This window comes from Halichoerus grypus, chromosome 2 (assembly GCF_964656455.1).
Source record: "Halichoerus grypus chromosome 2, mHalGry1.hap1.1, whole genome shotgun sequence".
NCBI classification, from domain to species: Eukaryota; Metazoa; Chordata; class Mammalia; order Carnivora; family Phocidae; genus Halichoerus; species Halichoerus grypus.
The window spans coordinates 126,415,549-126,426,752 of NC_135713.1; the positions used below are offsets into that span (position 1 = coordinate 126,415,549).

General features: G+C 36.7%; 1 pseudogene; it reads right to left on the minus strand.

Moving 5' to 3' along the window:
- Window positions 1-8,111: 8,111 nt before the first annotated feature.
- LOC118544571 (small ribosomal subunit protein eS19 pseudogene) lies at window positions 8,112-8,722 on the minus strand (annotated as a pseudogene).
- Window positions 8,723-11,204: the final 2,482 nt, after the last annotated feature.

An 11,204-nucleotide genomic window follows, 5' to 3' on the forward strand; every position in this document is an offset into this window, starting at 1 on the left:
TATATATGATTTGAGCAACACAATGCATAATGAACACCTACAGAATCCTGTATATTCATTTCCAGTGCATATAACATTAAAAAAAAATTCTCCACACACTAGGTCTTAAGACAAACTTCAGCTTTAAGAGTAGGTTATCAAGCAGACCATGTTCTCTGATGACCATTCTATGAACTTGGAAAATAAAAAAAGTAAGTTTGTGTTTAAAAAATTTGAAATATTCGGGGCGCCTGCGTGGCTCAGTCATTAAGCGTCTGCCTTCGGCTCAGGTCATGATCCCAGTGTCCTGGGATCGAGCCCCGCATCGGGCTCCCTGCTCTGCAGAAAGCCTGCTTCTCCCTCTCCCACTCCCTCTACTTGTGTTCCCTCTCTCGCTGTGTCTCTCTCTGTCAAATAAATAAATAAAATCTTTAAGGACAACAAAAAAAAACTTCCTTTGCTATAGCAAACATGTATAGACTCAAAGTTATAAATTAAATATACTTTGGAATTATAACAAGCATTTCATCATGACTTGGAACCTTGATTACATATAATGACAAGATAAAGAATAAAGATAAGGGCACCTGGGTGGCTCAGTCAATTAAGCGTCCAACTCTTGATTTCAGTTCAGGTCATGATCTCATGGTCGTGAGATCAAGCCCCACATGGGGCTCTGTGCTGGGCAGGGAGTCTGCTTAAGATTCTCTCTTTCCCTCTCCCTATGCTCCTCCCCCATCCCTGCTCACACTTTGTCTCTCTCTCTCTAAAAAAAAAAAAAGTAAGGATAGATATAAATTAAACTTTGTAAGAATAGATAATAAAGATTTGGAGACCTTTTCCTTATTGATCTAATTAATTGTAATCACAATATGATTTGTCTTTTCAAAATATCTGTAAGAGTCTTCTTTGCTTTCAGAGTTCTTTCATGCTGTTAACTGAGGCTTGCCAACAGCCCCTGAGTTCATTTATATTTTTGTAGACACATTGAGTTAGCAATTGTGGGACTTACAGTTTTCTATTTCTACAGTGTCTAAATCAAAGAGTTAGAAAAATAACAACAGAGAAGACCCTCAAGAAAGTAGAAGAAAGGAAACAAGATAAAGCAGAAATTAATGAAGTGCGGCCGGGGGGGGGGAGTTACAATTTAGAGAATCCTCAAAACCAGAAGCTAGTAATGTTTGTAAACATTAACAAAATAACTAATCATCTGGCTGAGTTGGTCAAGAAAAAAGAAGAAATACAAATAAGCATTATAAAAGGAAAAATTGAGATGTAACTATACATATAATGAATTTAAAAATGAACATCCTGATTCAAAAATGGTCAAAGGACTTGAATAGACATTTAGGCAAAGAAGATATGCAAATGGCCAACAAACTTACGAAAATATGCCCAGTATGCCCTAATCATTACAGAAATGCAAATTGAAACCATAGTGAGATACTACCTCACATGCATTAGGATGGCTGCTATTAAAAAACAAACAAAAACAAAAAACTATAAAACAATCAGAAAATAACAAGCATTTGCAAGGATGTGAGGAAATTGGAACCTGTGTGCTCTGTTGGTAGGAATGTAAAATGGTGTAGTGCCCACGGAAAACAGTATGGCAGTTCCTCAGAAAATTAAAAATAGAATTCCTATGTGATCTAAAAATTCCAAAGAACTGTAGGCAGAGCTTACAGACTTACTTGTATACCCACGTTCCCTAGCAGTATTATTTCACAGTAGTCAGAAAGTGGAAAGAATCCAAGTGTCCATTGGCAGATGAGTGGATAAAACACAATATGGTATTCACTACAGTGGTAGGTTTTTTAGCCTTAAAGAGGAAGGAAATTATATGTGGTACATGCTATGATGTGGATGAACCTTGGGGACATTATGCTAAGTAAAATAACCCAGTCATAAAAAGATTTATGCTGCATGATTCCACTTATATGAGGTATATAGAATAGTCAGATTCATAAATACAGAAAGTTGAATGGTATTTTCCAGGGGCCAGCAGGAGAGAGGGAAATGGGGAATTGTTGTTCAATGGATATAGAGTTTCATTTTTAAAATAAGATGTAAAAAATGTGCAAAGATTGTTTGCACATCAGTGTGAACAGAGGTAGCTCTACTGATCTGTACACTTAAAAATGGTTAAAATGGTAAGCTTTATATGTATTTTATCACAACTAAAATTTTTTTATTAATAACGGATTTTATGCTAATTATATGCTATAATTACATATAGCATATAATTATATGCTGATAATTTTGAAAAGTTAAATGAAATAAAATAGCTTAGAAAAATATAAATTACCAAATCTGAAAACATGAATAGACATATAATTATTAAAGATGTAATTCAAAAATTTAGTTCTGCCTAAAAATGATAGTAATTACTGTTACTTTGGTTCCTACGATCTGCCCTGATTGGCTTCAGCCCTTCTCATCTTTTCCAGTGAGAGTGTGAGGGAAGAGTTGCTAGGGCAGGTTGGAGGCTATGGCCCTTCTTTATGTGGCCCCTAGCCACTTGGAGCTTTAAATCCTGCTGCTCCCCTACACCCACCCTCTACTTTAGCCAGTCTAATCTCATCAGCCTTTCCCTAGTAGTTTGTTTTGAAATTGTCTTTGTATAGCTTCTGCCTAGAAACCTTTGTTTGCACTTGTATTTCCAGTTGTGGTCTATTTTTAGAGTCTGTGTAAAATCTAGGCTGCTCAAAGGCTTGATAAGACTTAGAAAGCTGTCCCACTAGCCTAGCCCTAGCCCTTGATTGTTCATGCTCAAAAAATGTGAACTTGACATTTCACATGCTTACTTTGCAGTTGCTCATTTTGCCCAGTCCTGTTTTGGACTTTCCCCATTGTTAACTGTTCCATGTATTCTCCCTGGTGTGATGGGTGGTACCTGGACAGTTAGGGCATGAATCCAGGGTTTTTGAGGTTGGGGGGGAAGGGGACAGTTACTTTACTAAGAATGCTCACCTCTTCAGCTGGCTGCATAGGACTCCAGTGCAGGCTCTGTGTCTCCTCGCTGCTTCTCTAGGGTCTGATCACAACTCAATTCACAGCACTCTCCCTGCACTGTGTAGTCAGCTGCCTGACCTGTTAAGACTCCTGGATAGTTTCCTCAAATTCCTTGAGAAATTTATTGTTTCTCAAGTAAGTTTGATTGAGAAGTATTTTTTTTTTTTTTAAGATTTTATTTATTTATTTTAGAGAGAGAGAGAGCACAAGAGGGGGGAGCGGGAGACGGAGAAGCAGACTCCCTGCTGAGCAGGGAGCCCGATGCGGGACTCGATCCTGGGACTCCAGGATCATGACCTGAGCCGAAGGCAGTTGCTTAACCAACTGAGCCACCCAGGCACCCGAGAAGTATTTTTGGAACAATGACAATGGTTTCATCACTGCCTGCCCCATTTGTTCATGTTCTTAACATTCAGCAAATATTTAGGAATTACTTTTCATGTGTTAGACACTGGTTTTTGGAGCTAGGCTAGAGCAGTAAAAAACAACCAGTAAACAGATAAACAGATGTAAAAACCATGCATTCACCTTGCAAACAAAATTAAGGCTATATAGAAATATTTTTAAAGTAGCTAGAGATACTTTTGGTAGAAGGTAATAACTTTTTTTTTTTTTTTTTAAAGATTTTATTTATTTGAGAGAGAGAGCAAGCATGAGGGGTGGGAGGGGTAGAGGGAGAGGGAGAAGCAGATTCCCCCCTGAGCAGGGAGCCCAACACGGGGCTTGATCCCAGAACCTCGAGATCATGACTTGAGCCGAAGGCAGACACTTACCTGACTGAGCCACCCAGATGCCCCAGAAGGTAATAACTTAAACAGGAAAATGTAATGTCACATGTGAAAAATCCCAAGTTCAGGCAGTTTTAGGGCTGGTTGATCGAGAGGCTCAAGAATATTATGAACTCAGGTTGTTTTTATCTTCTTTCTGCTGCTGTTAACATATCTGCTTCTCCTCAGATTAACTCTCTTCAACCAAAATGTCTTTAATAGTTTTAGGTGTCCTGTTTAGACATAGCACAATATATAGCCAAAGAGCCATCTCTTACTTTTATTGGTAACATTGAAAAAATCTTTACTGATATCTCTCAGTAAGCTTATGTCTAGCCTAAATTGCAGTACATGACCATTCTGAAGCAAGTCACTGGCAAGGGGGGGCAGAACCACCTTGATTAGCTTAGAGCCTTAGAGTATTCAGTACATGGACAGTGAATGGCTCTAGCTCTCCTTGAAGCAAATTGCTGTGTTTCCATGTTTTCACAGGAAGCTGGAAGGGGATTACCAGCATGAGAGCAGAGTTGGCAGCAACACGACAGTTGTAGGAATAAAGACAGTAAAAAGCATTCATAATCTACCCAGTGGAGATAATCATGATGTCTGTGTACAGACTTTTTTTTTTTTTTGCATACACTGACACAAAATATATATATATTTCTTTTAACCAAATTTAGTTAAATTAAGTTTTAACCAAAATTGGGTCGTAATAATGACTTGGTAGCTAATGCTATTCTGTTAGTGAATACAAATTTCTTTATCATTTTAATGGTGCTATTTTTTTTATTATGTAGCTGTGTCATAATTTAATAAATTTCTTTTCCTTGAACATTTTAAATACATGGAAAATGCTTTAGTGAACAATTTGTTAAAACATCTTTGCATGCTTTCTGATTTTTTTCCTGGGGGCTAAGTCATAGGAATAAAATTGCCAAATTCTAGACTAGCAGGGTTCCTTCAGAAAGATTATATCTAGCTGACTGGGTGTGGATGTACTTACCTTCTTTCCCAACTTACTCAACTAGATCTTGCTGACGTGTTTGCTGATCTGTGAGGCAATTATAGCTTAGTGATTAAAAGCATTGGTTTTGGGGTTACACCTACCTGAGCTTATACCCTGACTCTATTATTTACCAATTGCATGACTTTGGGAAGTCATGTAACTTAACTTCTCTGAGCTGGTTTTATCTGTATAATTGGAGGTGGGGAAGGTGTTCGTATTTGATAAGTATTGATAGTTGGGAAGATTAATGGTCATAATGTTTTTAATTCCTTATTCTAGGCCCTGGTACATAGTAAAGTCACAATATTTGAGATGTGCTTTTAAAATTTATTATAAAATAAAATCTCTTAATTTTGAATTAATTATTTTTATTTTCTCATTTTTTTCCCTCAACAAATCCCATAGCTGGGCTGAGAAAAGAGATGCACTGAATCTTGTAATACCTAAAGACAAGGAAGACTTGGGAAAGTTAGTGGATGTGTACAAGGTGCTGAAGCATCTAAATCAAGATGGGTCATTAGCAGAGAGCTTTGTCTTCCAGGACCCATCCATTGGTGAGCTGAGCTGTGTGTGTCTGCATGTGTGCACATCTGTGCATGTGCACACTTGGGTGTACACATGTGTACATGAGCTTTCCCTTATATTTCTGAACCTCTTTCTGAGCTTGTGAGGGTATTTAAGAATGTATTCCTTGAAACCTTATTAGATCTCACAAATAAAACCATCAAAACCTGGAGAATTTTTTAGAGACTGATATTTGATGTATTTTAATTTCTTTAATAGTCCTTGGTCTCTTTAAGCTTCCTATTTTTTCTTGTACCAGCTTTTGTCATTTTGTATTTTCTAGTTTTTGAAATTTATTAGCCTGTACCTATTCCTATGTTTATTTCTTTGTGATATTAAATATCGTTAGTATTATTGATTATTTTAATTCTTTTTAAAAAATGTTATTGATTGATTTTGAGAGAGAGAGTGCACGCATGAGTGAGGGGAGGGGCAGAGGCAGAGGGAGAGAGAATCTCAAGCAGACACCACACTGAGCCCAGAGCCCTATGTAGGACTCGATCTCACAACCATGAGATCATGACCTGAGCCGAAATCAAGAGTCAGACACTTAACTGACAGAGCCACCTAGGCGCCCCTGATTATTTTCATTCTTAATTCACTGCTAATTTATATATTTTTTTTCTTGGCTATCTTGACTATTTAAAAAAACATTCTTAAAGAATCAGCTCTTGGTTTTATTTTTTTCTGTTCTTTATTTTATTGTGGTAAAATATACATAACATAATATTTATCGTTTTAACCATTTGTGAATGTATAATGCAGAGGCATTAAATACACTCACAAGATAGTGGTGTATCCATTACCACTCTCTATTCCAAAACTTTTTAAAAAATCATCTTCAGCATAAACTATATAACAATTAAACAGGGGCAGGTGGCTCAGTTGGTTAAGCATCTGCCTTCAGCTCAGGTCATGATCCCAGGGTCCTGGGATTGAGCCCCGCATGGGGCTCCTTGCTCAGCGGGGAGTCTGCTTCTCCCTTTCCCTCTGTGCTCTCTCTCTCTCAAGTAAACAAAATCTTTAAAAAAGATGGTAAGGATGGTAAATTTTATGTTATATATATTTTACTACAACTAAAAATTAAAAAAAATATATATGTAACTGGCCTAAGGATACACACATAAACCAATGGAATAGTACAGAAAGCCCAGAAATAAAACTTTGCATATATGGTCAATTGATTTTCAACAAGAAAGCTATGATTGTTCAATGAAGAAAGGATAATCTTAAGATTGAATGCTGTTGGGTGCCTGCTGGCTCAGTCAGTGGAGTGTGCGACTCTTGATCTTTTATAAGTCAAGGGTCCAATTTCATTCTTTTGCATGGGATATCCAGTTTTCCCTGCAGCATACATTTTTTAAACAATTTATTTTAAAGAAATCTCTACACCCAATATGGGACTCAGACTCACAATCCTGAGATCAGAAGTCACACACTCCACTGTCTGAGCCAGCAGGCGCCCCAACAGCATTCATTCTTAAGATTATCCTAATATATATCCTAATATATTCTATATTAATATAGGATTAATATAGGATTAATAAAATGGCATCCCTGTGGCCATTTGTATATCTTCTTTGGACAAATGTCTGTTCAAGTCCTTTGCCCGTCTTTTATTAGGTTGTTTGCTTTGTTGTTGTTGAGTTTCAGGAATTCTTATATTACTCTTCTACTTTAGGTCTCTATGAATTTGACTACTCTAGGTAACATATATGTGGAAATTGCAGTATGAGCTTTTTTGTGAGTGACTTATTTCAATTAGCAGTTGTCCTCAAGGTTCATCTGTGTTGTAGCATGTTCAGAATTTACTTCCTTTTAAGGCTGAGTAATATTCCACTGGATATGTATACCACATTGTTTTTTATCCACTCATCTGTCAATGGACATTTGGATTGCTTCCACATTTTGTCTGTTATGAATAATGCTATTATGAATATGAGTGTACAATAAGTCTTTGAGACTCTGCCTCCAATTCTTCTGGGTATATATACCCAGAATTGGATTTGCTGGATCATTTAGTAATTCCCTTTTTAATTTTTGAGAACTGCTATTCTCTTTTTCATGTTTTACATTCCCTCCAGCGTGCATAAGAGTTTCAGTTTTACCAAATCCTTGTTATTTTTTTTTTAAAGGTTTATTGATTTATTTGAGAGAGAGAAAGAGAATGTGCGCTCATGTGAGTGGGGTGTGGGGGGCGGGAGTTGGGGAGGGGCAAAGGGAGAGGGAGAGAATCTCAAGCCCACTCCCTGCTGAGCTCGCAGAGCTGACATGGTACTTGATCTCATGATCCTGAGGTCATGACCTGAGCTGAAATCAAGAGTCCCATGCTCAACTGACTAAGGCGCCCCAACACTAGTTATTTTTTGTTTTTGTCTTTGATAGCAGCCATCCTAGTAGATATGAGATGGTATCTCCTTGTGGTTTTGAATTGCATTTCCCTAATGATTAGTGTTGTTCGGCACCTTTTCATGTGCTTATTGGATATTTGTCTATCTTCTTTGGGGAAATGTCTTTTCAAGTGCTTTGCCCATTTTTTGATCAGTTTTTGTTAATGTTGGTCAGTCATATTGTTTTAATTACGGTAGTAGCTTTGTAGTATGTTTTCAAGGCAGTAAGTGTAAATACTCCAACTCTATTCTTCTTTTCAAGATGGTTTCGGCTATTCATGATCGCTTGCAATTTTAGAGGAACCTGAGGTTCAGCTTTTACGTTTCTGCAAAAAAGATTTTAGGAATTTTGGTAGATTGTATTGAATCTTTAGATTATTTTGGGTAGTATTGACATATGAACAAGAAGTCTTCCTATCCATCAACATGGGATGTCTTTCCATTTATTTAGGTCCCTTTTATATTTCTTTACACAGTGCTTTATAGTTTTTAGTGTACAAGTCTTTCACCTCCTTGGTTAGATTTATTCTTAAGTTTTTAATTCTTTTAGTTGCTATCATAAAGGAATTGCTTTCTTTTTTTTTTTTTTCAGGATTACAAATGAGGCAATTTATTAACCCAGCATTTGTTCTAATGCTTCTTATTGGCAGCTGCCATCTGTCGGGTGATTCTGTCCAGATCTCTCTGTCCCCGAGGTGTCAGTTTGCGGTCCCCATCTTGGTCCTTTTCCACCATTTTCAGCCCCTCTAGGGCGTGGAGGACCTTGCGGGCCATGCTCTTGGAGTCTCTACTGAAGTGGCTGGGCATGACTGCGTTTCTCTGACGTCCCGGGTAGATCTTGGTCAAGGAGCAGACCCCAGTGCCACCCCGGAGGTACAGATGCCGTGCTGTGGACAGCTGGGTGTAGACCAGTTCTCATCATAGGGAGCAAGCTCTTTATGCTTGGCCAGAGCTCTGACAAACTCCTGCTGGTTCATGTCTTTTGCAGGAACCCCAGGCATTGTGCAGCCTCCACCAGCCAGGGGAAAGGGGGGGGAATTGCATTCTTAATATACTTTTCAGATTGTTCCTTGGTGGTATTTGGAAACGCAATAGCTTTTTATGTGTTTATCTTGTACCCAACAACTTTGCTGCTAGTTTATTAGCATGACTAGTTTTCTTGCAGATTTTTTTAGGATCTGTATAGGATCATGTCATCTGCGAGTAGAGATTGTTTTACTTCTTCCTTTCCAATTTAGATGCATTTTACTTCTTTTAGTTGTCTAATGGCTGTGGCTAGAACTTCCAGTACAGTGTTGAATAGTAGTGGTGAAAGTGGGTGTACTTCTCTTGTTTTGGATCTTAAGGGAAAAGCTTTCAGTCTTTCACCAATAAATATGATGTTAGCTTTGGGTTTTCCCCAAATACCCTTTATGGTGTTAAGGAATTTTCCCTGTATTCTTCGTTTTATGAGAGGGTTTTTTTTTTTACATAATAAAAGGGTGCTGGATTATGTTTAATGATTTTTCTGCATCATTTGAAATGATCATGTGTTTCTTCCCCTTTGTTGTATTAATGTGATATATTGTAATGATCAACTTTCTTGTGGTAAGCCACCATTGCATTTATGGAATAAATAACACTTTAATGTGAATAATCTTTTTAACATGCTGTTGGATTTGATTTGCCAATATTTTGTTGAAGATTTTGTATCTGTATTCATAAGAGATATTGGTCTTTAATTTTCTTCTTGGAAGGTCTTTATCTAGCTTTGGTATCAGGGTAAAGCTTGCTTCATAGAATGAGTTAGAAGTGTTCCCTTCTCTTCAATTTTTTGGAAGAGTTTAAGGGGGATTGGTATTCATTCTTCCTTAAATATTTGGTGAGATTCACCAGTGAAGCTTTTTGGTCTAGGACTTTACTTCATTGAGAGGTTTTTGATTACTCCTTCAATCTTTGTACTTGTTATGAATGTTGAAATTTTCTATTTCTTCTTGCATCAGTTTAGGTAACTTGTGTGTTCCAAGGAATATGTCCCTTTCTTATAAGTTATCTAACTTGTTGGTATACAATTGTTCATAGAATTCCCTTATGCTCCTTTTTATCTCTGAAGGTTGGTACTAATGTTCCCACATTCTTTTCTGATTTTGGTTATTTGCATCCTGTGTCTTAGTGTCTTATTTTCTTTGTCAGCCTAGCTGCAGATTTGTCAGTTTTTGTTAATCTTTTCAAGGAATCAACTTTTGGTTTTATTGATTTTCTGTACTGTTTTTCTGTTCTCTCTTTTGCTTATTTCTAGTCTAACATTTATTTCCTTCCTTCTGCTACTGCTGTCATTTGGCTTAGTTTGTTCTTCTTTTTCTAGTTCCTTAAGTTGTAAATAAGGATGTCTATTTGAGATCTTTCTTTTCTCATGTAAGCATTTATAGCTGCAAATTTCCCTCTTGCCGCTGCTTTTGTTGCATCTTAAAAGTTTTGTTATATTGTGTTTTCATTTTCATTCATCTCTATTTTCTATTTTCCCGTCTAATTTCTTCTTTCACCAATTGGTTGTTTAAAGAGTGTGTTGTTAATTTCTCCATATTTGTGAATTGTCCAGTTTGCCTTCTACTGATTTCTAACTTTATCCTTTTCTAGTCACAGCAGGTATTTTGTTATGATAACTGTCTTATAAAATCTGTTGTGGCTTATTTTGTGCCCTGACATATGATCTGTCCTGGAGAATGTCTCATGTAAACTTGAGAAGAATGTCCACTTGAGAAGAGTATTCTGCTATTGTTGGAAGGATTGTTCTATACATATCTCTTAGGTCTAGTTGGCTAATTTTGTTACTCAAGTTCTCTGTTTCCTTATTCATCTTTTTTGGTTAATTTATCCATTATTGAAAACGGGATATTGGAGTCTCCAGCTATTTTTGTAGAACTGTCTATTTTTCCCTTCTGTTTTGTCAATTGTTGCCTCATATATTTTGAGGATCTGTTATTAGGTGTGTAAATGTTTATAATGTTTTAGCTTCTTGATGTATTAAACCTTTAATAGATATATAATGTCCTTAGTCTGTTCTAACTTTTATAGATTTATGGATTTTTTCTCTTTGCTCAGATCTGCTTTTAAACCCCTCTAGTATATTTTTTAAAATTTCGGTTATTGTACTTTTCAACTCCATAATTTCTTTTGAGCTAATTTTTGTAACATTTTGCCATTTATTGCCATTCTCATTTTGTTCATACATCATTTCCTGTCTTTGTTCATGTCTTCATTTGGCCCTTTGAAAGCATCTTAAAGAGAATTTTGAGTCTTTTTCTTGTGGGTCTGGGTTTCCTTGGATACATCTGGGTTTCCTTGGATACAGTATGTGTTGATTTTGTTCTTTTGAATGGGCCATACTTTCATATTTCTTTGTATGCCTTTGTTTTCTTAGTTGAAAACAATATATTAATTTTATAATGTGGTAATTCTGGAAACAAGATTCTCTCTCTTCCCCAGGGTTCGAATATTTTGTTG